Genomic DNA, 15,915 nt, shown 5'->3' with positions numbered 1-15,915 from the left:
GTTCTTATGGTCAGTCCACATCTCGAAAGGAATTGTCCCACCTTCTAGGAAATGCCTCCATGTTTCCAATGCCACATGTATAGCTAAAGCTTCCTTCTCTCAAATGCCCCATCCCCTTTAGGTGGGGGTCAGCTTTTTGGAAATGTATGCACAGGGTAACAGTTGTCCCTTCCCATTCTCCTGTAACAACACAGCTGCTATTGCCATCAGTGGCGTCTGACTGAATCACAACTTTCGCTCTGGATCAGGTGTTGCAGGATTGGCTCCATTGCAAAACGTTTTTTGAGCCCTTCAAAAGCCCTTTGGCATTCCATTGTCCACCTAATAGGCTGAAAAGGTTGACTCAGGTTGACTCAGTCTTTAGTAGTTCAGGTTCAGTCTCAGGTTGACTCAGTCTTTAGTAGTTCAGTTAGGGGCAAGGCAATTTCAGTGAAAGCTGGAATGAACTGTCAGTAGAAGTTTGCCAATCCTAAGAATCTCTGCAATTGTTTGCGTGTTCGGGGAGCTTGCCAATCAAGCATAGCCTCCACCTTGCCTGGGTCCATCTCGATGCCTTTGTTTGAGATGCGGTATCCCAAATAGTCTACTGCTGTTTTGCGAAATTCGCATTTGGAAAGTTTTACATAGAGCTTAGCAGCCAAAAGTTTCTTCAAAACTTGCCTCACCAATTAGACATGGTCAGGCAGATTCTAGTTGTAGATAAGAATGTCATCTAAATATACGAGGACTCCATTGTAAAGACAGGTGTGTAATACTTTATTTATGTACTGCATGAATACTGCTGGGCAATGTTCCCTCTAATTTTTTTCCAGTGTGGGTGGAAAAGTATAATGTCTGAGCAGCACATTTTCATGCCTGGGCGTGGATTGGTTAGAAACCTGGTTGTTAAGCGAATCTGGCTTCTCCGCCCCCCTTCCCCATTGTCTTTAGTTATGAGACGGTCGCAAAAGTCATGTGACCTCAAGACACAGCAACGGTCATAAATATGAAATGGCGGCCAAATTTTGATTACATGATCATGGGGCTGCTGTGAAGGTCAAAGAAAAAGGGGCATAAGTCACTTTTTACAAGGCCGTTGTGACTTTCAACGGTCAGTAAATGAACCATTGTAACTCGAGGACAACCTGCCTTCCCCCCTAGATGTTTTCTGTGAATGGACTACTGATCTGCTTGTAAAAGAGCGCACTGGTCAGACAGATAATCCTCGACTTCTGTTCTGACCCCAATGGAGGCAAACGTTTCTATCTCGTGAGTAAGACGGTTATTAAGTGAGTTCTGCCTCACTTTACCACCTTTCTTGCCACAGTCATTAAGTGAATCCCTGCAGCTGCTTGTCAGAAGATCCCAAAAGATGTTCACATAATCCTGGAACATTGTTACTATCATAAATACAGACCAGTTCTCAAGTGTCCAAAGTTTGATCCAATAACCCCTTTATTTTTCTAACAAAGTCTTTCCTTCCTAGAAGGAAGAATAGAAAGAATACAATGGAAAAGGGGATACAAAAAAATTAAAAAATAAAAGGGTTTGGTTCAAAGTTCTGCTCAGATTAAAGAAATTGGAGTTTGAGAAGGGTTGATTAAGCTTGGAGTATTGTTTTGTTTTCTCTTTTTTAACTTTAATTATTTTTTCTATTTAGATCTATGAATTTAGGAATTGCTGATCTGTTTTAATAAGGTTAGAAGTATTGATTATAAGATATGTAGTGGATGATACTGATTTGGATTAATGCATAAATGGAATTGAATTTAGAATTTTTGGGGAGATTAAGGATGTTAATGATTTTTAATTGATTGAAATTAGAGAATGTTTAGATTTTTTCCCCTTTTTTCTCTTTTCTCAAATTGACTGAAATTTAAGATTAATAATTAAGTAAGAAATGTAGATAAGTATTAATTGGCTAAATGTTAGATGGGCTGAAATAATTTTCAAATTTGGGATTAGGTAAATGTACTATTTAGAGGGGGGAAGAAATCTGAAATTCTTATATGTTTATGTTTTTTTAAATTTTCTTTTATTTATTATTTATTTATTTAATTGAATTTGTATGCCGCCCCTCTCCAAGGACTTGGGGCGGCTCACAGCATATATAAAAACAAAACAATAATGTAAATCCAATTAATACTACAATTTAAAAACAATTAAAAGAAAAACTTATCAACCAAACACTCAGCAATCTTACTTAAGGCATTCAGTGGTCAAGGGGAAGATCTAAAAGTCCCAAGCCTGGAGGCAAAGATGGGTTTTTAAGCTCTTTCGGAAGGCAAGGAGGGTGGGGGAAGTGCAAATCTCTGGGGGGAGTTGATTCCAGAGGGCAGGGGCTCCCACAGAGAAGGTTCTTCCCCTAGGTCCCACCAGCCGACATTGTTTGGTCGACGGGACTCTAAGGAGGCCAACTCTGTGGGACATCACCGGTCGCTGGGATTCGTGCGGCAGAAGGCAGTCTCAGAGATAATCTGGTCCTATGCCATGTAGGGCTTTATAGGTCATAACCAACATTTTGAATTGTGCCCGGAAACTGATTGGTAGCCAAATCAGTCCATGAAGTGATCGTGAGATGTGGGCATTTCTTGGAAGGCCCAAGACTGCTCGTGCGGCTGCATTTTGGACAAGTTGAAGTTTCCGAACACTCTTCAAAGGTAGCCCCATGTAGAGAGCATTACAGTAGTCGAGCCTCGAGGTGATAAGGGCATGAGTGACTTGAGCAAAGACTCCCTATCCAAATAGGGCCGCAACTGGTGCACCAGGCGAACCCGGGCAAACGCCCCCCTCACCACAGCTGAAAGATGGTGTTCTAAAGTTAGCTGTGGATCAAGGAGGACGCCCAAGTTGCAAACCCTCTCTGAGGGAATCAATAATTCCCCTCCCCCAGGGTGATGGACGGACAGATGGACGTGTCCTTGGGAGACAGTACACACAGCCACTGTTTGTTAACATCTGATTGGCTATACAGGGTTTTCTTGGTTTATAGAAAAGTGTATAAAGAAAGAAGGAAGCACTTTGGCATAATGGTTAATAAGTTAGAAATATAATTGGTGTACTTTTTGAAGGAATATTAAGGAGGGAATTTAATTAAAAGAAAATGTATATAACAGGATGTATGTAGCACTCCCCCCCCCCAGAACTGTCTTAATTGGAAGGAACGGCGGAAGGAGAAGCAGAAGCGAGGAGGAGAGATGCATGTCCTCCTCCTCCTCCTTTTATTGATCCAACTCCCTACGGAACAAACAAGAGGCCAAAAAAAGTGAAAAGGCTTCTTGATCGGTGGGAGGGAGCGCAGCTGTTTGAGAGAAGAAGAAAGAGGAGGTGGAATGAACGCCGGCAGCCGGGACCACGGCACTATCCCCTAGACCCAATTCTGCAGCGGATCTCCCCTTCCTAACTGCGTGGCTGAGAGCGGAAAAGAGAGCAGAGTTCTGCAACTTCTCTTAGTTAAGCCTCGCTTTGTCCAAAGATGCTAAGCAAAAAATGTGGCTGGCTACAAGGGAGCTCAGCCTAATTGTGCCTGCCAGCTAGTGTGTCCACTAAGTTACCAGGGGCAGATTTATCCCATTTTGCGCGCCTTGCCTCTCAAAGTTGCTGAGTAGCCCCCACAAAGGCAGCCAAAAGTCCTCAGAAAGAAGCTGTGGCGGGCTCGGAAAGGTGTCACTTAAACTACTGCAGCGGGAGGAAAAGAAAGCAGGGATTCGTCTTCGGAATCTGCCAGCTCTCTGCTCCTTGTTGAGTCTGTCGGGAGGAGCTGCACTTTGTGAGGGAGACATAGAGAGACATGTGGGTGGGTGGAGAGATGGAGCGCGCATGCCCAAGATCTCCTGGACGCGCCAAGCTCGGCAGTGCGCTCCCACACACCCCGCAATCTGCAGAGGGCAGTCCGTCTTTCGAGGGGAAACTTAGCACGGGTAGGAAATTTTCCACACAGCTTCACATGGGCTCCGTTTTTTTGGGGGGGCTTCAAATTCCCCCCCGTCATTCCTCCTCTTTATGACCACAAGGGAGCCCTGAAGAGATTCCCCCAAAGGAAGTGAGCACCAGACATGGAGTGAAAGTCAGGGAGCCTTGTCTGAAGCCGAAGCACCAATCCTTGCCACGGCTGGGATTCCCTGCCTCCAGACTGCATCAGCAAGCAAAGGGGCATTGGCAGTCCGGAGGTGGGGAATCCCGGAGGGGCGGCAAGCAAAGGGGAAATCCCAGTGGCAGTAACCAGGCAGGGGAATCTGCGGCAGGAAGAGAGTGCATGTGCAGGAAGAGAACGCGTGCACTCGGCTCGGTTTCATAAATTGAAAATAGTTCGGAAGTAGAGGCAAAAAACCCCTTAAATACCGGGTTCATATCTTGAAAAGTTCGTAAATTAGGTACCACTGTATATTGAAAACTCATGATATTCCACAGACATGGAAGATCTCAGAGATTGTTACCATCTTGAAAATCGATCGAGATTTAAGAGAGCCAGGATCCTACCATCCTATTAGGTTGGCAAATCAAGATTATAAAATATTTATGACAATATTGGCAAACAGACCTGAAAATATCTTACCAAAAATAATTGAAGAGGATCAATATGGGTTCATGAAGGGTAGGAAGATAAGTGAACCAATCAGAAATGTAATAAATGTGATGCACCATGCTACTGCTACTAAAAGGAAATTGGGAATTTTGAAATTAGATATCTATAAAGCTTTTGATAAAATTAACTACAGTTATTTATATAAATTATGTAAGGAATTAAATATGGGGAACACATTTTGTGGAACTATAAAATAGATTTATAAAGGGAATGAAGCATAGATAAGAGTGAATGGACAAAGAACACAGAGAATTAAAATTCAAAATGGCACCAAGCAGGGATGCCCATTATCTCCAATGTTATTTGTAATAGGATGGGATGAGTGGAGTTATGACATGGATGAGATGATTGGAAATAGTATGAATGATATATTTGGCCCACCTGACATTGGAAGGGCAGGAGGAGAGGGGGCATCGATCTCTGGGGTGGCGGAGGGTCGGAATATCCCGGTGTTGCTGGGGAGAGGCAGATATGGCGGGAGCCGCGGAGTTAGCCGTTCAAGGAGAACAAGAGATCGTTGTTTAATAACAATTCCTTGTTCTGGCTCCATGAGCTCAACCCTGGATACTGGTGATGAGTGTAACTCTGGCCCTGGGCTCAAGCTGTTGCTACTCAATGCCAGGTCGGTAGTAAATAAAGCTCTCCTCATCCGGGATTTGATCCTGGATGAGGAGGCCGACCTGGCTTGTGTGACCGAAACCTGGCTGGGCCCGGAGGGAGGAATTCCTCTCTCTGAAATCTGCCCAGCCGGGTTTCGGATATGGCATCAGCCTCGACCCCAGGGAAGGGGGGGAGGAGTGGCTATTATAGCCAGAGAGAGCCTGTGCCTGCGTAGACTCACTGCTCCAGAGATTGCGGGTTGCGAGTCCCTCCTGGTGAAGTTGGACCTAGGGGTTCAGGTGGGCTTGTTACTCACGTACCTGCCTCCCAGCTGCGTGTCAACAGCCCTGCCTGTGCTGCTGGAGGAGGTGGCCGGGCTGGCGGTGAGGTTCCCTAGGCTTATGGTCTTGGGGGACCTCAACCTGCCGTCGCTCGGCGGATCCTCTGGGCTGGCACAGGAGTTCATGGCCACCATGTCAGCCATGGACCTGACTCAAGTAGTGCAGGGTCCAACTCATAAGGGAGGGCACGCACCTGACATGGTATTCCTCTCTGAGCAACTGAGTAATGGTCTGAGATTAAGGGGCTTAGAAGTATTGCCTTTGTCATGGTCAGACCATTTTCTACTGCGGCTTGACTTCCTGGCTCCAATCCTCCCTCGCAGGGAGGCGGAAACGATTAAGTTGTTCCGCCCCAGGCGCCTGATGGATCCAGAAGGCTTTCAGAAGGCGCTTGGGAATCTTCCAGATGCACTCGTCCACAATTCGGCAGAGTCTCTGGCTGAGGCCTGGAACAAGGCTGCAGCGGAGGCCCTTGACCGAATTGCACCGCTGCGACCTCTCCGCGGCACTAGACCCCGTAGAGCTCCATGGTTCAACGAGGAGCTCCGGGAGTTGAAACGCCAGAAGAGACGTCTAGAGAAGCGATGGAGGAAGAGTAAGTCCGAATCCGATCGAACACTTGTAAGAGCTCATATTATGACTTACAAAGTGGCACTCAAGGCAGCAAGATGCGCGTATCATGCCACCTTGATTGCATCAGCGGAATCCCACCCGGCCGCTCTGTTTAGGGTAACCCGCTCCCTTCTTAACCAGGGGGGAGTTAGGGAGCCCTTGCAGAGTAGTGCCGAGGATTTTAACACGTTTTTCGCTGATAAAATTGCTCGGATTCGAGCGGATCTCGACTCCAATTGTAAAACAGAGTCAACTGACAACGAGTCAGTCAAGGTGACTGGGGCTAAACGTCTTTGTCCATCTGTCTGGGAGAAGTTTGACTTAGTGACACCTAAGGAAGTGGACAAGGCCATTGGAGCTGTGTGTTCCGCCACCTGTCTACTGGATCCGTGTCCCTCTTGGTTGGTTTCGGTCAGTCGAGAGGTGACACGGAGCTGGGTTCGGGAGATTGTCAACGCCTCCTTGGGGAGTGGGTCCTTTCCGGCTCCTTATAAGGAGGCACTTGTGCGCCCCCTCCTCAAGAAGCCTTCCCTGGACCCAGCCATACTCAATAACTACCGTCCAGTCTCCAACCTTCCCTTTATGGGGAAGGTTGTTGAGAAGGTGGTGGCACTTCAGCTCCAGCGGTCCTTGGAAGAAGCCGATTATCTAGGTCCTCAACAGTCTGGATTCAGGCCCGGCTACAGCACGGAAACTGCTTTGGTCGCGTTGATGGATGATCTCTGGCGGGCCCAGGACAGGGGCTTGTCCTCTGTCCTGGTGCTTCTTGACCTCTCAGCGGCTTTCGATACCATCGACCATGGTATCCTTCTGCACCGACTAGAGGGGTTGGGAGTGGGAGGCACTGTTCTTCAGTAGTTCTCCTCATACCTCTCTGGTCGGTCGCAGTCGGTGTTAGTAGGGGATCAGAGGTCGACCTCTAGGTCTCTCCATTGTGGGGTGCCTCAGGGGTCGGTCCTCTCCCCCCTGCTATTTAATATCTACATGAAACCGCTAGGTGAGATCATCCAAGGGCATGGGGTGAGGTATCATCAATACGCCGATGATACCCAGTTATACATCTCCACCCCATGTCCAGCCAACGAAGCAGTGGAAGTGATGGGCCGGTGCCTGGAGGATGTTAGGGCCTGGATGACTGTCAACAAGCTCAAACTCAACCCAGACAAGACGGAGTGGCTGTGGATCTTACCTCCCAAGGACAACTCCATCTGTCCGTCCATTACCCTGGGGGGAGAATCACTGGCCCCCTCAGAGAAGGTTCGCAACTTGGGCGTCCTCCTCGATCCACAGCTCACATTAGAGAAACATCTTTCAGCTGTGGCGAGGGGGACGTTTGCCCAGGTTCGCCTGGTGCACCAGTTGCGACCCTACTTGGACCGGGAGTCACTGCTCACGGTCACTCATGCCCTCATCACCTCGAGGCTTGACTACTGTAACGCTCTCTACATGGGGCTACCTCTGAAAAATGTTCGGAAACTTCAGATCGTGCAGAATGCAGCTGCGAGAGCAATCATGGGCTTTCCCAAATATGCCCATGTTACACCAACACTCCGCAATCTGCATTGGTTGCCGATCAGTTTCCGGTCACAATTCAAAGTGTTAGTTATGACCTATAAAGCCCTTCATGGCACCGGACCAGATTACCTCAGGGACCGCCTTCTGCTGCATGAATCCCAGCGACCAGTTAGGTCCCACAGAGTGGATCTTCTCCGGGTCCCGTCAACTAAGCAATGTCGCCTGGCGGGACCCAGGGGAAGAGCCTTCTCTGTGGTGGCCCCGGCCCTCTGGAACCAACTCCCCCCAGAGATTAGAACTGCCCCCACCCTCCTTGCCTTTCGTAAACAACTTAAAACCCACCTCTGCCGCCAGGCATGGGGGAATTGAGATCCTCTTTCCCCCTAGGCCTTTACAATTCTATGCATGGTATGTATGTATGTATGTTTGGTTTTTATATTAATTGATTTTTAATCATCAATACCAAATTACTATTGTACACTGTTTTATTGTCGCTGTTAGCCGCCCCGAGTCTCTGGAAAGGGGCGGCATACAAATCCAATAAATAAATAAATAAATAAATAGGAATAGAGACATTGGAAAGAGAAAAGTTAAGGAGAATGGCCAAAGTAAGAGCATTAAAAATGATGATCGTTCTTAAGATGATGTACCTGTTTCAGGTATTGCCAGGGGGTTTATCAGCATCAAAGTTCAAAGACCGAGAATAAGGAAAAAGTGGTTAATAGCTAATGAAAAAGAGGGTGGATGCGGAATTCCCTGTTTGGAGCTGTATAGAGATGCATTTCAAATTGAAATATTAGTGGAGTTGCAATTATTTGAAAATAAATGGGTGAAATTGGAAAAAGAAATGAATGGGATAAAGAATAGAGAATCATTTTTATAAGGTGGAATAAGAGCGATTTAGATAAACTAATAGGACCCTTGAAAGGGACCATGGAAATTTGGAAAAAATGGCAGGGGAAAATAGGATTATATAAATCAAAACTGTCATCATTATATGTAGTAAATAGAGATAATGAAATAAATCTAAATAGGGTTATAGGACAGTTAGAGGGAAGAGGGATAACTAAGATAGAGCAATTATATGAGAAGGATGGGAGGCCAAGTAGAAATCATATAGACTGGTGGTTGGGTAAGGGAAGATGGCTACAAATAAATGCAATATGCAAATATCTGAATGAAAGGGAGAATAAAGAAGCACTATTTAGGGAGGAAATAAGAGAAAAAAGTGAGGGTACCAAGGCGCAAGCAAGTAATTTTATAAGATATCAGTGCAGTGAGATGGGTATGTGACCCAAGGATTGACTTAATGGTGGCAGAGTTAATTACAAGTAGATTTGCAAGATATGAAAAATATAGTGGAGAATATAAGGAAAATTAAGAATACAAGGGTTAGGGAAATGAGAAGGAAAATATTACATAAGTGGTATCGCACACCCGTTCAACTTGCATATTTCCAGAAGAATGTTAAAAATACTTGTTGGCATGGGTGTCAAGGTAAAGGAGTGTTTATGCATATGTTTTGGGAATGCCTGGTAGTGCAGAACTTTTGGGAAAAAATACAAGAAAATATTAATAGGATGTCAAATATACAATGGACAATTATAAAGGAAATGGCAGTATTAGTTAAAAGCAATGAGATGGGAGAATAATAATAATAATAATAACAACAATAATAACAACAGCAATAATAATAATAATAATAATAATTATTATTATCATTATCATTATTATCATTATTATTAATTAGATTTGTATGCCGCCCCTCTCCGAAGACTTTAGAGAATTTAGAGAAATAAAACAAGCAGCAATAGAAAGTGCTCAGGTGGTAATAGTCTTGGAATGGAAGGATGCGACAAAATGGACCATACAAAATTGGTACTAGTACATGGTGGATCATATTCAATTATAGAAAAGAGGATGAATTCGGCTAATGAAACTGATTTGTGACAACTGATGGGACGATGGGACAAGATAAGAGGATATATGGTTAGTAGAATTCGAGACCAAGCTACAAGGAATAAATTGGAATCACTTTATAATATGTAAAAAGATATATTGCTCTTGAATTAAAATGATATATGTTATGTCTCTGCCCAGTGACTAGTAAAGGAACTGCCATTGGGCGTTCCTGTCACTGGGTAGAGACAAATCTTGGAGGGAACTTTGTAGTGTGTTCATTGGTTATATTATTATGGGCTGGAGTATAAATGAGCTGTCTTGTAGCTCAGGCTCCTCAGTTCTGTGTATTACTTGTACCGGTTGTTTTCCATGTCCAACTTCAATAAACTGCAGTTAATTACCTGCTGTGTCTCCGACTTAATACTGGTGATGAAGGATTGGTTTTTTTCTCCACGCTATTCAGGGTTCCTCCTGCGGGTCATCTGGTGAGTTGTGATGTCCACTCAGTTGACCTTTCCGCCTTTTGACTCCCTCGGCGAGACTTGGGACTCTTATGTGGCTCATTTTGAATGCTTCCTCATATCAAATGGCTACACGGAAATTTCGGGCGCCAGAAAAAGATCGTATTTTGGGGGGTTTGTGGCCCTGAAATGTTTGAGACAGCGAGAGCCCTCTTTGCCCTGACTTCTATTCATGATGTCCCATGGCCCGACTTCCTCTCCACTCTTCAGGACCATTATGCCCCTGCTCCCTCCCGTTGCGCTCGTCGTTATAAATTCTTCCATAGAAATCAACTTGAGGGGGAGTCGATTAATGAGTTCGTTGCTGCCTCCGTCATGCAGCGTTGTACTGTGAGTTCGAGAATCTGGATGACTATCTTCTCGATCGTTTGGTTTTTGGCGTTAGGGACGGCCGCCTGAAGCGCCGGTTGTTGGCTACACAAGAATTAACTTTTAAAACCACCTTGCATGAAGCCCGAGCTTTTGAACTGTCAAATCAGTCTCTGGCAGTCATGGCCGCCGCCGCAGTTAACTCCACCTCTGCTGCTCCAAGCCAAGACGCCGCCCGTCTTCCGCAGGATCTTGAAAAGGCTTTATCTTTGGAGGAGGAAGTCTGCCGCCTGGCGGCCACTCGTCCCAAGAAAATTCCACCGGAGCACTCACAGGCCCCCCCCCTCATCCTGTCGAGGATGTGGCAGCGATCACTTCCGGGCTGCTTGCCCTTTTAAATCAGCTGCTTGCCGCCGATGCGGAGCAATCGGTCACATCGCTCGGGTCTGCAGGCTCTGTCGTCCGCCTCCGCCTCCTTCTGCCTCGTCCTGGGACCAGGGCTCTGTTTCTTCACGCTGGTCCTCGAAGCCTTCGGGCTCCTGCTGTTATGAGTGCAACACTGTTTACGCTGTCGCCAAGGAACCGATGTCCGTCATCCAGAAGTCTTCTTCTCAGCATGTTGACAAGATTAGCGTTGTGGTCCGCCTCGGCCATTCAGCCTGCACCATGCTTGTAGACACCGGCTCCGCCCACTCCCTGGTTCCATGGGTTACTCTCAGGCGTTGTTTCCCTCGTCTCTCCAAGCAACAGTTGCAGCCATGTTTCCTCTCCTTAAGGGACTATCAAGGTGCAGTTATTCTGGTGTTGGGTCAAGGCAATTTTGCAGTGCGCTACAAGAACTTTTCTGGGCGTTTGCCATTGATAGTTGTGGATGGACCTTTTGCTAACTTACTAGGACTTGATTGGTTTAATTCATTGGGTCTTCAATTGTTGGGAGTTAATTTGGTTCTGCAAGGGGGAGGGTTCTCCGATTTGGTTGCCCAATATCCTGATGTTTTTGGGGGTGATCTGGGTTGTTATAAAGGTTCACCTGTCACTTTCAGCCTGGACCCCTTGGTCCCTCCCATCCGACTTAAACCCCGCAGGGTTCCTCTGGCGCTTCGCCCAAGGGTGGATGCAGAATTAGATCGCCTTATTGCCCAGGTGTCTTGGAGCCTACCGATCAGGATGGGGGTATCAGGATTCGATCAATAAAGCCCTCACCCACCACTCCTACCCAATGCCAGTGGTGCAACACCTACTGCACTCTCTGGGTGATGGCACTGTGTTCGCAAAGTTAGACCTCTCCCAGGCGTACCAGCAACTTCCGGTAGACCTGGCTACCGCTGATGCACAGGCTATTATTACGCATAGAGGAGTTTTTAAATGTCATCGCCTGCAATTCGGGGTCTCCACGGCCCCTGGTATTTTCCAAGGTCTAATGGAGTGGTTGCTCTATGGAATTCCGGGCACGGTACCCTATTTTGATGATGTGTTGGTGTCCGCCCGCTCAAATTCGGAGCTCCTCACGAGAGTCCGCATGGTCCTATCCAAGTTTCAGGAAGTAGGTCTTAGGATTAAACCACAAAAGTGTGTGTTTGGGGTAGCCAGGGTGGAGTTTTTGGGGTTTGTAGTGGATGCAGCTGGCATCCACCCTACGCCTGAGAAAACTGCGGCTATCAGAAATGCCCCGACTCAACGCTCTAAGGCGGAGCTCCAAGCTTTTTTGGAGTTGCTCAACTTTTATGCCGTTTTCATTCCATATAAGGCTTCTATGGCAGAGCCCCTGCACTGGTTGTTGGATAAAAATAGGAAATGGGAGTGGGGTCCTTGGGAGGCCAGTGCATTTAGAGCCGTGAAGGAAATACTTACCTCCAACGTGGTCTTAGCCCAATACTCTCCAAACTTACCCTTAGTCCTCACGTGTGATGCTTTTCCATACGGGGTGGGGGCAGTGCTTAGCCATAGGCTGCCCAATGGTTCAGAGGTGCCTTTAGCATTTTTTTCCCGAACCCTGGCCAAGGCTGAACGGAACTTCGGCCACATCGACCGGGAGGCCCTGGCCCTCATTGCGGGGGTCCGGCGGTTCCATGACTACCTTTTTGGTCGATCTTTTGATCTCATTACTGACCACCAGCCACTGTTAGGCCTCCTCTCTGGGGACCGACAGAGTCCAAACGTCCTCTCCCCTAGAATGTCCTGCTGGATTATCTTTCTGGCCAACTATTCGTATCGTCTAATCTATCGCCCAGGGCGACATATTGCTCACGCTGATGCCCTCAGTAGGTGCCCACTTCCTGAGCTGTTAGACGACCCGGCCCCGGCTTCCACTGTTCTGGCCATCACAGGGAGTCCTTTGGCATTGTCTGCACCGGATGTGGCCTGGCATTCTCGCCGTCATCGGGTGCTGACCATGGTATTCTCTTGGTTTTTACGGGGGTGGCCTCCCTCATCGCCCTCACCAGAGTTTATTCCTTTTTTTTGCTGTAGGGAAGAACTTTCAGTAGTTCAAGGATGTCTCCTTCAAGGTCCCCGAGTGTTTATTCCAAAACCTCTTAGAGAGCATGTGCTATCATTACTGCATCGAGGCCACCCGGGGGTGGTCCGCATGAAGTCTTTGGCTCGGGGGTATGTCTGGTGCTCTGGCCTTGACCAGGATGTAGAGAAGAAAGTGGCCCACTGTTTGCCTTGTCAGGAACACCGTTCTTTGCCTCCTAGGGCTGTCCCACTCTCATGGGAACCCCCATCGGGTCCCTGGGTCCAATTACATGTTGATTTAGCAGGGCCATTTGTTGGCCAGATGTTCTTGGTTCTGGTGGACCCTTATTCGTGGTGGCTGGAAGCACGCCACCTGCATTCCACAGGGTCACATGCCATTATTACTGTCCTTAATTCCATTTTCGCCACCCACGGTTATTCGGACCTTATTGTTTCCGATAACGGTCCACAATTCACGTCCTCTGTGTTTGAGACATTTTTGGCCGCGGCAGAAATCCACCATGCGCTAATCGCACCTTGGCATCCTGCGTCCAATGGTATGGCCGAGCGCATGGTTAGAACCGCGAAGGATACCTTAAAGAAGCTGCCACATGGGTCCCGGCAAGAGAAGCTCTCAGAGCTCCTGGCCACTCAACACACCACTCCGACTGCCCCCACTAAGAAATCCCCTGCTGAACTTCTCATGGGCCGTAAGTTGCGCACTGTCCTGGATAGGTTACACCCATTATATGCCCAGGTGGCCACTTGGCCGGAGTCCGCTGGTCGAGTTTTTCCACCTGGAGCCCCGGTTTTTGTACGTTCCTACGGGGAAGGTCCGACTTGGATTCCGGGAACAGTGACAAGGGAGAGAGGCCCCCGTTCTTATGACGTCTCTCTTCATGACGGTCGCAGTTGGCACTGTCATTTAAACCAACTAAGATCTAGGACTCCGTTTCCATCCTTAGAAGGCCAGGACCAAGCCACTGCTAGTGGCACCGTCACCGACACTCATTCCCCAGAGGTGAACACAGGCACCTTAGATCTGGCTACTGAAGGACTGGGTAGCACAGCCACCTCACCCAGATCTCTAGGAAGGGCTCCAACTTTGGATAACGGGCCCCCTACTCCTACCCAGGGCAGTTCCTGGGAAGACGTTCTTCCCCGTCGTTCAGAAAGGGTTTGCCGGAAGCCGGCTTATTTGAGGGATTATATTTGTAGCAACATAAGTGGGGAGGAGTGTTATGTCTCTGCCCAGTGATTAGTAAAGGAACTGCCATTGGGCGTTCCTGTCACTGGGTAGAGACAAATCTTGGAGAGAACTTTGTAGCGTGTTCATTGGTTATATTATTATGGGCTGGAGTATAAATGAGCTGTCTTGTAGCTCAGGCTCCTCAGTTCTGTGTATTACTTGTACCGGTTGTTTTCCATGTCCGACTTCAATAAACTGCAGTTAATTACCTGCTGTGTCTCCGACTTAAGCTGTGTCTCCGACTTAATTATATATATATATATATATATATATATATATATATATATGTATATATGTGTGTGTGTCACATGTTTAAGCTGAATTTGAAAATTAAGGGAGACTAGGATAGATCTATTTCGGCCTTATTTTGGCCTCATCAGCTAGCCATACCCACTGGGACTTGAACCTGCAACCTTGGCCTTGTAAGGCAGAGAATTATCCTCTAGGCTACAGTATCCAATCCCTTCAGCTCTGTATATATATATATATATAAAAAATATGCCCCCATTTTGGTGGAGGGGTACGAATGTTGTCTGGTGGTGGGCACAAATCACTGAGTACTTGTTGTATGTTGTATGTGTATTTTATATTTTAAAATCAATAAAAAAATTCTTTTAAAAATTGTTTACATTTAGCTCAAAAGAGAAATAACAAATAACAAAATCTTTTTTTTGTTATGTGTTTTTATATCTATAAAGTTTGATTTATTCATAAAATAAAGGATTTTTGAGTCAGGGATTTCGCTCCGAGGGCCATGCACAGAACAAGGAGGAAATATTTTCTTTAATTCGAGTGGGAATTTATTCCATTATAGATATATTATTTGTATAGTAGGATAAAATATGATTTGATTATAATGAATTACTACTTTCTTTCTTGTAGATGGCCATCAAATCAAGCTCATCCCAAAACACATCATGCCCATAGTCCAGAAGTATGAAGTGATATTTTGGAAGGATCATTCTACTATAGGTTGCCCATAAAGAGGAATCCTGTTTATGGTAATAGCGTTCAATTAACAGTCACTACAGTGGGAAACCTACTTTTTAATTACTATATTTATGAAGGAAATGAACTATGAATTGTTGAGAATTCTGGGCCACATTCCCTTAATTTTATGCTTGCCCATTATTTTTTCTCACACAAACTGCAATTCCAGTTTGCAAAAATAGTAATTGCTGGCCACTGCCATTAAACAATCAACTGCATAAGTATCTAATTATAATTAGTAGGATCAAATAATTTGTTGCAGCTTTGCATTAAAACATTGAATATAACATTGTGTAGGCTTCTAAAATAATATTTCTCAGATTTATGAGCTTATAACGTGCTATAATGTCACTGAAAAAGTGATGAGTTGGAAGAGGAAGAAAAAAACTGACAAAAAATTGTGACATCAAGGAGACAATCCAAAATAAAAAATTGAATCAGAAGTGCAGTGCTATTGAGTTGTGCCTTATGTTCAATGTAAGCAATTTATGTTTCTATGAAACAGAGAAACATTTAAACTCAATTTCAGTGGTGAGATTCAAATAATTTAACAACCGGTTGTCTGTTGTGTATTTGTGGCTGGATGGGCATGTGACTAGGTGGGCATGGCCAACTCAACATCACTCACCACTCTTGGCCCTGACTCCCAGCTGCTTGCCTCAAAGACCTCAACAAGATACAACCTCATACAAATCTAATAAATTGAATTGAATTGAATTTACTATTACTGAATATCACTTAACAGTGGCAAGGAAAATCACAAAATGAAGCAAAACTTAATTACCGTACACAAAATGCTCTCAGTGTTTCCAAACACTATCCTATCCTATGCTACAGAATATCTGCCAACAAAAC

General features: G+C 45.9%; 1 protein-coding gene across 1 annotated transcript in view; it reads right to left on the bottom strand.

Annotated features, from left to right (window-relative positions):
• The window catches only part of LOC139155665 (dystrophin-like), a gene marked incomplete at its 3' end in the record, with an annotated part of 302,221 nt that overhangs the window by 179,828 nt on the left and 106,478 nt on the right, over nucleotides 1–15,915 (bottom strand). The gene's annotated exons all lie outside the window — the stretch shown is intronic.

Source organism: Erythrolamprus reginae, unplaced genomic scaffold (assembly GCF_031021105.1).
Source record: "Erythrolamprus reginae isolate rEryReg1 unplaced genomic scaffold, rEryReg1.hap1 H_41, whole genome shotgun sequence".
Taxonomy (NCBI): Eukaryota; Metazoa; Chordata; class Lepidosauria; order Squamata; family Dipsadidae; genus Erythrolamprus; species Erythrolamprus reginae.
This window is presented reverse-complemented; position numbering and strand designations above follow the sequence as displayed.